The following is a 14593-nucleotide window of genomic DNA, read 5'->3' on the forward strand; positions in this document are numbered from 1 at the left end:
AGCGAAGCAGCACAACCTTTAGAGGAATAATCCCCAGTCGGGAAGCGCACTGCACAGGAAAAATCACACTAGATGTGGTGTTCGGCACGCCGGATAATTACAGGTCCGAAGAAGTCATGTTTCAGGTGGCCCCGTTTAAAAGCGGACATCACGCCTTACTAGGGCGGGAAGCATTCACAATCTTCCAAGTGATACCCCATTACGGGTACATGAAGCTTAAGATGCTCGGGCCGAATGGAATTATCACTCTAGCTAGTGATCCGGACATAGCACTCCGCGCCGAAAACAAGACGGCCGCATTAGCCCTCGAGGCACTATCCGAAGCCTTAGCGGCCGAGGAACTGACTATGCTGCGCTCCACGTTTAACAGGGATGATGTGATACTCGACAAAAGATCCAAATCCACATCCTTCAAGCCAGCCGACGAAATAGTCAAATTCCAGGTCCATCCAACGGACCCCAATAAAACAGCTTCCATCGGGGCACGACTGAACCCCGATGTAGACGCCGCACTGCGAGAGTTCCTAAGAGAGAATTGGGACATTTTCGCCTGGCACCCTTCAGACATGCCAGGGATCCCACGCAGGCTGGCCGAACACAGCTTAAATATCCTAAAAGGATTCAAACCTGTCAAACAAGCCCTTCGGCGTTTTTCCGAACCTAAGAGACAGGCTATGGGAGAAGAGCTAGCCAAGCTATTGGAGGCCGGATTCATTAGAGACATAAAACATTCGGACTGGCTAGCAAACCTGGTGATGGTACCAAAGAAAGACAAATCCTGGCGCCTGTGTGTCGACTTTAAAGACCTTAACAAGGCTTGCCCAAAGGATCCCTTCCCCCTCCCCCGTATCGATCAAATTATCGATGCCACCGCAGGACACGATTCGTTGTGTTTCCTCGACGCATACTCCGGTTACCATCAAATCAAGATGGCAGAATCAGACCAAGCTGCAACAGCATTCATCACACCATACGGCCCATTCTGCTTCAACACAATGCCCTTCGGGCTAAAAAACGCCGGCGCAACATATCACCGCATGATCCAGACATGTCTGGCAAATCAGATCGGCAAAACGGTGGAGGCATATGTGGATGATGTGGTCATCAAATCAAGATATGTCGAATCTCTAGTAGACGACTTGAGGCTCACATTCGATAACCTCCGAAAATACGACATCAAGCTCAACCCGGAAAAATGCGTCTTTGGCGTTCCAGCCGGAAAGCTCTTGGGCTTCATTGTATCCGGTAGAGGAATTGAAGCAAATCCAGCCAAGATCCGAGCTTTGTCACAATTGGATATCCCAAAGGACCTCAAACAAATACAAAAATTAACCGGATGCGTGGCGGCTCTAAGCCGCTTCATCTCCCGCTTGGGAGAAAAGGCACTGCCCCTTTATCGCCTCCTTCAGCGCACCGAACACTTCGAGTGGACGGATGCCACCACGGCCGGACTCGATGAAATAAAAGCCACATTGGCAACAAACCCAGTCCTGGCCGCGCCAAACACCGGCGAACCAATGCTATTGTACATTGCAACAACACATCAAGTTGTCAGCGCAGTGCTCGTTGTCGAGCGGGAAACGGACGGACACAAATTCCCCCTTCAAAGGCCGGTCTACTACGTGTCCACTGTCCTCACTCCATGCAAATCACGGTACCCGCATTATCAAAAAAAATTGCATACGCGGTATTCATGGCATCCCGAAAGCTACGACACTACTTTCAAGAGTGTTCCATAACAGTAGCCTCAGAAGTACCACTTAACGATATTATCAACAACCGCGATGCAACGGGCCGGATCGCGAAATGGGCCATCGAGCTCCTCCCGTTTGATATAACTTATAAGCCACGGCGAGCTATCAAATCGCAAGTTTTGGCCGACTTCGTCGCAGAATGGACGGAGGCCGAACTCCCTAAAGAGTACGGCACATACTCAAACTGGATCATGCATTTCGACGGCTCCAAAATGTTGGCCGGACTGGGGGCTGGCATCGTGTTGACGTCCCCCACAGGAGACACAGTCCAATATGTACTACAAATTATGTACACGGAGTCCAACAACGCAGCCGAATACGAGGCCCTTCTACATGGCCTCCGGATGGCAGTATCCATGGGCATTCAACGCCTAGAGGTACGCGGGGATTCGAACCTCGCGATATCCCAAATAAATGGCGACTTCGATGCCAAGGACCCAAAATGGCAGCTTACCGCAACACCGTCCTAAAAATGTTAGCTCGGTTCGAAGGGCTGGAGTTTCACCATATAGCCCGAGAAAACAATCAAGCAGCGGACGTCCTGGCACGCAACGGAGCAAAATGTGATGCAGTCCCCCCCAACATCTTTTTGGAAAGATTGTTCAAGCCATCTGTAGCATGGGAGGGGGAACCCGCAAATAACAGCCCGGACCCAGCCGCACCACTCGACGCCGAACAATCTAACACAATTGGAGGCTCTGCCAATGAAATTACACCTTCAGCCCACGTAATAATGGCGGTCATCGCCCCGTGGACGGAACCATTCCTAGCCTACCTTGCTAGGCAGGAACTCCCGGAGGACCAAAACGAGGCCCGCTGCGTAGTGCGGTGATCTAAAGCCTACAGAGTCCATGAGGGAGAGCTTTATAAGAAAAGCACTACCGGAGTCCTTCAAAGGTGCATCTCCGAAGAGGAAGGGCGGAACCTTCTGGCTGAAATTCATGCCGGACTCGGTGGTCACCACGCCGCTGCTCGGTCCCTTGTTAGCAAGGCTTTCCGCACAGGCTTTTATTGGCCGACGGCCCGGGCAGACGCTCAGGACTTAGTCCAACGATGCACCGGTTGCCAACTTTTTGCCAACCAAAGCCATATGCCACCCACCGCACTCCAAACTATACCAATCACCTGGCCTTTTGCGGTCTGGGGGCTTGACATGGTCGGACCCCTTAAAGGCGGGACCGATAGAAAGAAATATTTACTGGTCATGGTGGACAAATTCACCAAATGGATAGAAGCCAAGCCTGTTAAAATGGCCGAATCCGGACCTGTGATAGACTTCATATCCGGGGTTGTACACCGTTATGGTGTCCCCCACAGCATCATAACCGATAACGGTACAAACTTTACCGCCGACTAGGTAAAACTCTGGTGCAAAACATGGGCATCAAGCTCGATTATGCTTCCGTCTATCACCCACAAACCAACGGCCAGGTCGAACGTGCCAATGGTCTTGTCATGAGCGGTATTAAACCCAGACTAGTGCGGTCCCTTAAGGAATCTAATATGCACTGGGTAGAGGAACTCGACTCCGTACTCTGGGGGCTGCGGACCACGCTGAATCGCACCACCGGATACACACCATTCTTCATGGTGTACGGCGCAGAGGCAGTTCTGCCCTGCGACATAATTCATGACTCACCTCGAGTGCGCATGTACGAATAAAGAGAAGCCGAGCTCGATCGGCAGGACAGTTTGGACGCTTTGGAGGAGGAGCGCGACGTGGCAAAAGCCCGTTCCGCATTCTATCAATGGCAGGCTCGAAGATATCAAAGCAGAGAAGTACGGGCCAAAAATTACAATGTCGGCGAACTAGTTCTACGCCTACCGGACAAGAAAAAGGACAAACTCAAGCCCAAGTGGGAAGGTCCATTTATAATCGACCAAGTCCTGACTGGCGGGGCGTACCGCCTGTGAGATGCGTCGGATAACCGACTCGAGCCGAACCCATGGAACGCCACCCGTCTCCGAAGATTCTACGCCTAGCGCCGGACTCTGTGTTCGTCTCCTTCCTCTGTCCATTTTTTGCATTTTTCTGTCTTACATTTCTCTCCTTCCCCTCTTTTCTTTTATCGCCCTTAAAGGCTCATCTAAGTGATGAGCCACTCGCGCTCATTAAACCTGGGGGCTTCTTTAACAGAAGCTTATTTATATGGGCTTCATGCCCAACACATGCGTCAAACTTCCGCATGTACCTTTTTCTTCACCATTATATGCATCGATATGACTTAAGTTTTGGCCAAGCTGGGTTGCCTGGCTCCTGTGCTTACCCCTACGTTCCCGATTGTTCGGCTAGGTGGTAAAGGGAGCACCTCTGCGATTGTTACTGCCGGGTCACCCGGATGTGTACCTCAGACTGGGTGAAGCCGAAAGCTAGCGTTCTTAACGGAATATTCGGTCGGTGAGATAAAAGATAATCTTTTTACCCATTTTATGCGCCCCCAGATGCTTTTTCTGCGTCTTCTTACGCAGTCCGGACATGCACTTTAGGGCATGCCTCCCAGCGAAAGGAACCCCTAACGGAACTATTCTCTCTGGAAGATGTTTCTTACTAACCATGTAATATAACATAACTAGTTGGGCACTTGTCTGATAAAGCACTAATGACCCCTACGCCTAGTCTCCACGCATACCACGGTTCTTATATAACCACTATGGTATTCGGACACACTCCAGACTGTCAGGTCTCGAGGTTGAAGCGAAAAGTTCGGCAACGACAAACGATCTACAATCCGGCTAGAAGGCATTACACATGTCAATTCAAAATTACATAGTCATTATGACTCATTGTATTCCTCTTCTATACCATCTAACAGGCTGTCTAATTTACAGTCCTACTGGGAATACTTTGCGGCCAACTCTACTTGGCCGTATACTAAGCTCACAGGGATCTCCTTCCCGTCAGGCCCCACTGGTCCGACCTCGGCCATGTGGTTCGGGTCAGACTTCGTAAAACGGGTCTTCACCATGGCCCAGGCTTCTCGAGCACCTTGTCGGCAGGCCGATATCTTCCACAACCGGAAGCGCCACCGAGCTCCCTTCAGCTTCTCCGAAAGCTCTCCAAGGCTCTCGGGCACGGAGTGGGCAGGCCATAAGGCTTGGGCAACACCTCGCATCGCTTGCCGAATTCGCTCGTGCAGTTGCATGAGTTCGGGAAGAAGGTCACCCGTAGAACCGGGCATCTCCTCTGCAGGATGACCTGTGAGCATACCTACAGACATTACTCTATTAATCGACTTCCTCGCCGAACTCTTTTTTCAAAGTTCGTTCAAGCACTTACTAAAAATGCCGCGTCGAAGCCGCTGATTCTCCTTCATGGAGTCCGATAGCTGGCCACGAACATCTTTAAGTTCGACATCCAGCTTGGTGTTGGCATCCTGAAGATCATTCTTCTCTCGCCTCACCCTTGTCAACATACTCTCACCGGCCTTTAGCTCGCGTAAGAGTTGTTGCTTGTCCGGATCGAGTCCGGCGCCATCTGCAATTTAACTTGTCAGATTTGCACCCACACCGCACAATACTAATCTTTCAAAGTGTATTTTACCTGAGGGGGTCTCTCGGGGCTCCCCTGCTGTGGCTAGTGCGGCCTCTAGTTGGGCCTTGCACTTCTCCAGCTCCTGGGAAAGTACAGTATTCTTCTCTGTAAGAATCTGCATATTAAATGATCCTTAAATCAGTTGTTCTAACTGTTTCAAGTCTCGGGGGCTACAGGCATATGTATATATTTAACCAAAATTGTCTTACCCGTATGTCTTTCACATACTGCTCTGTAGCTCTGGCTAAACCATTTTGAGCGGCACGGAGGTACGCATCTCCCGAATTAAAGGCATCTAAAGCCTCTTGGGAGAAACAACCGTCGCGTAGAGTTGTCCGGCGATGCCTGTGGTTCATGGCACTCTCCACTTCTGAATTTGTGGCGGACAACCTGTCCGCATCCTCTGTCGGAGGAGTGTCCGGTGCGCGCCTTGTACTCGCCTCCGCTTCCTGGCCAGACGTTGGAGCCTGGCTGGTGGAGGCGCGATTGGCAACCTCTCCGGATGTAGTCCGGCGAGGTCTCTTCATCCTGAAGATAGCACGAACGTTAACATGACCCTGACAGAATAACTCTAGGGAAGCAGAGGGTGCACTATACCTTTGCGCCGGCATTTCAGTCCGGACTTCCTTCCTTTTTGCCCTACGGGGCTCTGCGGCCCCTCATTGGCTAGCCGCCGCAGGTTCGGCCTCCTGCCGTGGAAATCTCCCCTGCAAAACGCGGTTGTCGTCAGAAACACCGAAATACATGAGAGTGTAATCCCTCTCAAGCGAATGAGACTCCGGTTTCCGTCACCTGGGAGGCCGGGATTAACCCTGGGTAATCAGCCGTGATGGCTACCAAGGTATTGTCCTTGCTTAGCTGATAGAACACCCCGTCGATAAGCTCCACCGATATGTTCGGATCCTCTTCGGAGTCCGGATCGAGGGACCGTTCTGGGTCCTCGGGCTGTGGAGGGCGGCTGCTGATATTTTTTACCTCCTGTCGCAGTTCCTGCATTGAAGTCATTAGACTACCTATCTAACCACGGGAGTATAAAACAAACGGGCAAGCGCAATTGTTCACTTACCCAACTTGGAGGATCGTTCATACTGAATCCGGCCCGCGGATTGACGCGGAGGAATTCCTCCTTTTCTCCCTTGTACAAAGAGGATAAGATCTTTTCTAGAGCGGCAGCTGAGGCCTATGTATTGAAGCGGCTGCACCCCCCGCATAATGCATGCGGCCATGACTCCAATCATGGTTAGTCCGGAATTATCCAACAGTCTTATCCGGCCCATCAGGTAAAGGACGTCTATGTCGCTTTCTCTCTGAGAGCTCCGCGCACGCCAGCTCAAGCGTTTCTTCAATGGAGCACTGTTGAACTTAGGGAGACCGACCCGGATAGGGTCCGGTAGCGGGACGTCATCTATATAAAACCATTCCGAAGGCCAGTCCTCGGACGCTTCCTTTGGGGTTCAGGATAGGTATCTGGTCCCGGCGATGCGCCATACTTCGGCTCCGCCCACTTGGTATATGGACCCCTTTTGAGAACGGGGCACCAGGTAGAATAACCTCTTCCACAGTGCGAAATGAGCCTCAACGCCTAAAACTAGCTCGCAAAGGGCGACGAAACCCGCAATATGCAACACGGAGGCGGGCGTGAGATTGTGCAGTTGGAGGCCGTAAAACTCCAGAAGCCCGCGGAGAAATGGGTGAATTGGAAATCCCAGTCCCCTTAATAGATAGGGGACGAGGCACACCCGCTCTCCCCTAGAAGGATTGGGGGTGCTCTCCGCTTGTTTTCTGCCATTATAGGTGGCGAGACCGGCTCGGACCGGGACCATGCATGCCTGGGGGAGGAATCCCTGGGCTTGAAGTGATGCTAACTTGCTATGCGGGATGGTACAACTCTCCCAGTCCCCGGGTTTGGGACCGGAGGGGCGAGGGGAGGAGCTACGACGGCTGGTCATGTTGGAATAGACCTTTGCTGGAAGCGCTCTGATGATCACTCGCGGAAAGGAGGAGATGTGGTTTGGATCTAAATCCCCATCCCGTTAAATAGGCGGCTTGTTTATACGGCCAGTGGTGTAAAGGTAAAAACGCCCCGGCTTTTTCGCATCTGCTTTACACGTAGAAGATGGCCATTATTGGGCATGGAAGCCAAGGAGCACTACATTACAAGAATAGGACATTATTCCTACAGGTACACAAGATTTGGAGAAGAACCCGCCTTGCAATGCCGAACAATTTGTGCGCCGGACTCGTCGTCATTGAAGCCTGGTTCGGGGGCTACTGAGGGAGTCCTGGATTAGGGGTTGTTCGGGTAGCCGGACTATACCTTCAGCCGGACTCCTGGACTATGAAGATACAAGATTGAAGACTTCGTCCCGTGTCCGGATGGGACTTTCCTTGGCATGGAAGGCAAGCTTGGCGATGCGGATATTCAAGATCTCCTACCATTGTAACCGACTTTGTGTAACCCTAACCCTATCCGGTGTCTATATAAACCAGAGGGTTGTAGTCCGTAGGGGATCAACTCCATACACAACAATCATACCATAGGCTAGCTTCTAGGGTTTAGCCTCCTTGATCTCGTGGTAGATCTACTCTTGTACTACCCATATCATCAATATTAATCAAGCAGGAGTAGGGTTTTACCTCCATCGAGAGGGCCCGAACCTGGGTAAAACAAAGTGTCCCCTGTCTCATGTTACCATCCGGCCTAGACGCACAGTTCGGGACCCCCTACCCGAGATCCGCCGGTTTTGACACCGACAACAAGTATCATATATTATGTATATGTATATACCCGTGATCAACTCCCGAGTGATCACGGCCCGATAGTATAGCATGGTAGACGGACAAGAATGTATGGCCACTAATGATAAACTAGCATCCTATACTAAGCATTAGGATTGAAGGTAAAGGTAACAGCAGTGGTAGCAAGGACAGGCTATGCATCAGGATAGGATTAACGGAAAGCAGTAACATGCTACACTACTCTAATGCAAGCAGTATAGAGGAGAGTAGGCGATATCTGGTGATCAAGGGGGGGGGCTTGCCTGATTGCTCTGGCAAGAGAGAGGGGTCGTCAACACCGTAGTCGTACTGGGTAGCAGCGGCACCGGTCTCGGTGTCTAGCGAGAGAAGAGGGGGAAGAAACAATAAATATAATGCAAACAAATGCATGATGATGCATGACATGACAAAGCGTGATGCTAGGTGTGCCCTAACGCGGTACGAGGTGGTACCGGTGAAGGGGGGAAACATCCGAGAAAATATCCCCGGTGTTTCGCATTTTTGGACAGAGGAGCCGGAGGGGGAAAGTTGCGTCTTTGCTATGCTAGGGATGCGCGGCGAACGAACGGGCTGCGTATCCGGATTCGTCTCATCATTCTGAGCAACTTTCATGTAGAAAGTATTTCCATCCGAGTTACGGATTAAAAGATATGATTTTCTAAAGATTTAAATCATTTATTGGAATTTACTTATTTAACAAAAAGGAATTATGACATCAGCATGATGCAATGCTGACGTCAGCTGGTCAACAGGTCGGCTGACCAGTCAAACCAGACAGGTGGGTCCAGTGGGACCCACATGTCATTGACAGGGTACTAAAGGGGGTTTAGACTAATTAATTGGGTTAATTAAGGGCGTGGGCCCATCCTGTCAGTGAGTGCTTAGACTAATTTAATTATTTTTATTTATAAAATCGTTTTAGTTATTTAAAAGGGTGGTGGGGCCCAGGCGTCAGCGAGACAGAAGGCGGCCACGTCAGCGTTGAACTGGTCAGCAGGTCAACTGGGCCCCTGGGACCCACTGTCAGTGACCCAGGGGTGGACCCCACGCATGCCACGTCAGCTGGCCGACGTTTAGACGCCGGCGAGTTCGTTTTCGCGGCGCGGCTTGGGCGAGCTTCGGGTTTCGTCTGTAGGCCACCAAAATGGGCGGGACCGATCGCATTCGAACGGCAAGACGACGGCGGAGCGAATGGTGGTGGTTGCGGAGGCTGTGGTGGCCAGAGTCGAGCACTACAGGCTCGTCGGCGGCGAGGTGGTTCGGGCGTGAGACGAAGACGGCGACGCAGCGTGCTTCGGGGCTAAGGGGAAGGCTAGGGTGGAGCTACGCGACACGCTGAGCACAAAGGGCTCAGCCCCTTGACCATTTGGTCACCGGAAGGGCGCCGACGACGCGCGCAGGCGGCGGCGTAGTCGGGTCCTCGACGGGAAAGACGCTAAGAGGCACAGGGAGGCTAGTGCGCGGGCGCGTAGGGCTCGCAGGAGCTTGATGCTGTGCCCGAACGAGCTCAACGGCATCTGTGGCCGCGGCGGTGTAGTGCATGGCGGCGACCAGAGCTCAGCTACGGTGGCAGCTGGCTACAGAGCGCTAGGGGGCCAACGAGGAGCAGCAGGGGGAGGAGAAGCTCACCGTGCGGCACGCAAGATGGCCCGTGGTGGTTTAGTAGCAGCAGAGTCGACGGCGCTCGTCGGAGACGCGTCGGGGATCCAAGGAAGAAAATGAGGCCGGGGCAGCATTCGTGGGCGTCCGACGTCCTGCGGCTCGTCGGGGAGGCGTAGTCGAGGGAGAGGGAGCGAGCGGACACGTCGGAGAGGTGCGGAGGTCGCGGTGGCCGCGAGTTCTATGGCGGCGAGGCCATGGCGGTGCTCGGTTGCAGCGGGGAATGAGGGGAGGAGCGAGGTGGATCTGAGGGGAGAGGGAGGCGCAGGGACCGAGAAGGCGAGCGTGGGGGCGAGTGGGAGGCGGGATCGAGGAGGCGGGGGCGTGGTGGCCTTATCATCTCCTCGACGCCGGCGAGGGGGTCCGGTGGCGACGCGCCCCTGTTCCGACCCGGGTCGGGGGAACAGGGAAGGGGACGAGGCAGGGGAGTGAGGCCGGGTGTGGCCAGCGGGGCCAGGTGGGCCCCCTGGTCCAGGGGGCTTCCCTTTTTTGTTTTTTTGTAATTTCTTTCTTTTATTTATTTTCTTTTTTGTTTTATTTCATTTTAAAGTATTTAGGCATTTTCTAAAAATATGTTTACTTCACCATAATTACCAGTGCAATATTTGGCACTGACCGAACATTTTTGTTTCAACTTTTAAAAACTTTTGTTGTTTGCCATTTTTCTGAACTGATTTTTGAATCGGTTTGAACTAACCAAAGTTTAGCAACAGTAATCACAGATGACATGGCATCATTAGGAGAGTTTTACTGTAGCCTAATTATCCGGGCGTTACACAGATGCCGATCTATCCTCAGGTTCTGCTCCATGGATAAATCCCACGAAGGCACGATTCATGGCGGGCCGAACCCGGGCGGGTCTCGCACGCTGAGCTGTCTCGATGATGTCGGTGCAGATCGATGTCCAGCTCAGGGCCCGGTTCACCGATCTTGCCGATGAAGACGTGAATTCTGCCGAAGAGGACCTGGTATCCGTACTCAATTGAGCCGGCCTCAGGGCCCCAGCCTGCGTCGTCGATGTAGAGCTTGCCGCGAAGACTCTTGGTCATCCGGCCCACAACATATCCCTTGATCCCTTCGAAGTTGCCCTCTAAGAACTTGAAACCATCGTGCGACAGCCCCACGGTGGGCACCAACTATCGTGGAATTGTCACGGCAGATGTCCTATTCTGAGGACTTAGTCGTGGAGCCATCGCGATGAGGTTAGCTTAAAGGGGTTAATCAGGAAAAAGGACATGTGGAGTTTATACTGGTTCGGCCCCTTGCGGTGAAGGTAAAAGCCTAATACAGTTGGAGGTGGAATTGCTAGGGTTTCGATGAGCAGGGAGTAAATACGCTTAACCTGGCTCTCGATCTGTTGTTTCTTGTCCTAAGCCGCCGCTGGGTTGTCCCCTTATATACACGGGTTGACGCCCTGCGGCCTACAGAGTCCCGGCCGGCTTATACAACGTATCCAGCTCGGTGACCTTTCTTACATGCCTTACAATACAAGTTTATAGGCATGGCGGTTTATATCCGTGGGCCTTAATCCACCTTCGGGTTTGGGCCCTCTACTAAGCCTATCTATGAACCGCCATTGTTAATATGCTCTTGGGCTTCATTGAGATGAACTGCCATAGGGATGGCCGGGCCCCTCCTCGGCAGGTCATACCTGATAGTCATATCCCCAACACCCTGACTTCAAGACTCTTGATCCGCCTGACATACTTGAGAGGCTCAACACACATGAGTTCCAGCAACCTGAGAAAAGAGATATATATGGTCCCAACTATGGCCAAACTCGTGCTTTGAAGGCAAATGTCGTTTCATTGTCTGAAGAAGAATCTGACTGCAGTTCTGAGGACCCTGAAGACATTGGTAAGGAGCTTTCTATGCTTGTGAAGAAGTTCCAGAGGTTCAGCAAGAAGAAAGACTTCAGAAAGTCCTCAATATCCAACTCAAGAAACGATGAAGCTTCCTCATGTGACCACAAGAAGAGAACATGCCACAAGTGCAAGAAACCTGGTCACTACATCTCTGAGTGTCCTTAGTGGGACAATGAGACCAAGAAGAAGAAGAAGAGCAAGGAATATGATTCCGATGACAAGAAAAACAAGAAATCCTCAAAGTCTTCTTCCAAGTCTTTGTTGAGGTCTTCATCACATAGGAAGAGCTCATCCAGCAAGGCTCGTGCGTTTGTTGGCAAGGAGATGGATTCAGAGGAGGAGTCTGCATCTAAGAAGGCAGAGGTGGAGTCTAAAGAGGAATCTGATTCAGGCGTAGCAAGCCTGGCTCTAGCTTCAGCGTATGTCGCCAAGTCCATCTTTGACACTGAAGACAATGGCTTCGTCACCAACACTGATGCTAATGATGAGGATGACTCTGCTCCTACCTACTGCTTCATGGCATGTGGTGCCAAGGTAAACTCATGCGATGCTTACTTTCAAACTTCAAGTGAAGATGACTCTAAATGTGAATCTAAACCTAGCTACAAAACACTTGCTAAAATTGTAATAGAACAACAAAATGCTATGGAACATATTCAAAAGTTGCTAGACAAAAGCGATGACCTGTTGGACACGGAAGTGACTTGAACTCAGTCCTTAATTGAAGACATTAAAAGTCTTCATATTAAGTATGAGGAACTTGAAAGTCATCATGAAACGCTCTCAACTACTCATGAAAAGCTCTCCTATGATTATCTTCAAAGGAAGCAAGAGCTTGAGAACTTGAGATCGGCTCATGAAGATCTTCAAAAGGAAAACGAGTCACTCCGTGCTCAACAGACTAGTTCCGCTCAGCAAGACTTTGATCCACCATGTTTAAAATGTCTTGAGTGCGATAATGTTGCTTCTGTTGCTGGATGTTCTACTGCTACTACTGTTGCTATGTCTTCAACTGCTGATGTGGAAACTAACCCCTCTTCTGAGGATACCACTACTATTTCTGATGAGAATGTCAGGTTGAAGACATTGCTTGAAACAGGGATGTACAAAAGCCTCAAAGGGCATCAGACACTGTGCGATGTCCTCATGAAACAGATTTTGAACCAAAACCCTAGGAAAGAGGGTGTTGGGTTCGAGAGGAAAATGAATGTTGATGGTTCCAACTGGAAGCCTGAGCAGTACCCCAAAACCACATGGGTTGCTGCAAAGGGACCTTCAGTGGATCCATCTACCTTATCTGGCTTCACTTGTGCTAACCCTATTATCCTTGATGAATCCTTTGATGCAAACTATAAACTGTTCAAGAATTAGAATGGTGAAGTGTTTGCCAGGTATATAGGTACTAACTGCAGGAATGGACCCCTTTGAAGAAGATCTGGGTGCCCAAGAGTTGTCTTGAAAATCTTCAGGTGAATGTCATCATGACACCACCTGGGAAGAAGACAAACCCCAGACCAAAGGCTTCATATGGTCCAAAGGCTTCATACAGACAAAGGACTCACCAGAGTCACCCTAATGCCAATGTTTTACAGGGAAACCATACTCAGACCTATGAATATGAGCGTGTTTCATCAAACCTCTATGTTCATAAGACCAAGAACTATTCTACTTATTCTTATGAGTATTATTCTCCTCCTACAAGATTATTTTCCAGGGCTCCAAATCCAAAGTTCTCAGATGCTGCACTTAGACTCATTGCTTCTAAGCCACCCCTAAAGATGTGGGTGGTTAAGAAAAATTAACTCTCTTTTGCAGGGAAAGGTCTCCAGCCGGAAATCAAAGGCATCTGATGTTTATGCTGGGGACCTAAAACATCTTGTGGGGCACACGATAAAATGCCCAAATGGTCTTACTATGTATTTTGTTCCTGGATTTCTCGACAGTCATCCTATCTTCCCTAACCAGGATTTGAACTTTGATAATATGCTTCTTCGTCAAATGTTTATGATTCACATTTCCCTTGGTGAAGCCTATCCCCCTAACTGCATTGTAGGATACGATACCAAAGGCTTCTGAGTGGATTATGGACAGTGGATGCACTAACCACATGACTGGTGATCGAAGTCTTTTCATGGACTCAACCTTATGTCCATCTGACAAGAGTCACATCACATTTGCTGACACTGGTAAAAGCAAAGTATTGGGTCTAGGTAGAGTTGCAATCTCAAAGGATCAGCACATGGATAAAGTTATGCTTGTTGAATCCCTTGGTTTCAACTTAATGTCTGTCTCAATGCTTTGTGACTTGAACATGATTGTGATATTTGGAAAATATCATTGCATTGTGCTTATGGAATCTGACAAATCTCTAGTCTTTGAAGGGTATCGAAAGAATGATTTGTATACGGTAGATTTCTCAGCAGGACCACAGTTGGCCGTATGTCTTCTAGCAAAAGCTTCAGAATGCTGGCTCTGGCAAGGCTAGGGCATGCTAGCATGAGGAACTTGTACACTCTCGCGAAGAAGAATCATGCCGTAGGCATCAAGGGTGTCAAGCTCAAGAAGGATCATCTGTGTGGTGCCTGCGAAGCTGGAAAGATGACAAGGGCCAAGCATCCCTCGAAGACAATCATGATGACATCACGTCCCTTCGAGCTGCTTCATATGGACTTATTCAGCCCTACTCACTACTCTACTCTTACTACCACTGCTTGCCTCTATGGTTTCGTCATTGTTGATGATTACTCAAGATATACATGGGTGCACATAATTCTCTACAAGAATGAAGTGCAGAATGTCTTCAGACGATTCCCCAATCGTGCCATGATGAACTATGGCATCAAGATCAAGCACATCAGAAGTGACAATGGCACAGAGTTCAAGAACACCGGCCTTGACACTTATTTGGATACATTGGGCATCACTCACGAGTTCTTAGCTCCATACACACCTTAGCAGAATGGCATCATGGAGCGCAAGAACAGAACCCTCATTAAGATGGCCCG

The sequence above is a fragment of the Triticum urartu genome, chromosome 6A, assembly GCF_056163025.1.
Source record: "Triticum urartu cultivar PI428250 chromosome 6A, HENAU_Tu73, whole genome shotgun sequence".
In the NCBI taxonomy this organism is placed as follows: Eukaryota; Viridiplantae; Streptophyta; class Magnoliopsida; order Poales; family Poaceae; genus Triticum; species Triticum urartu.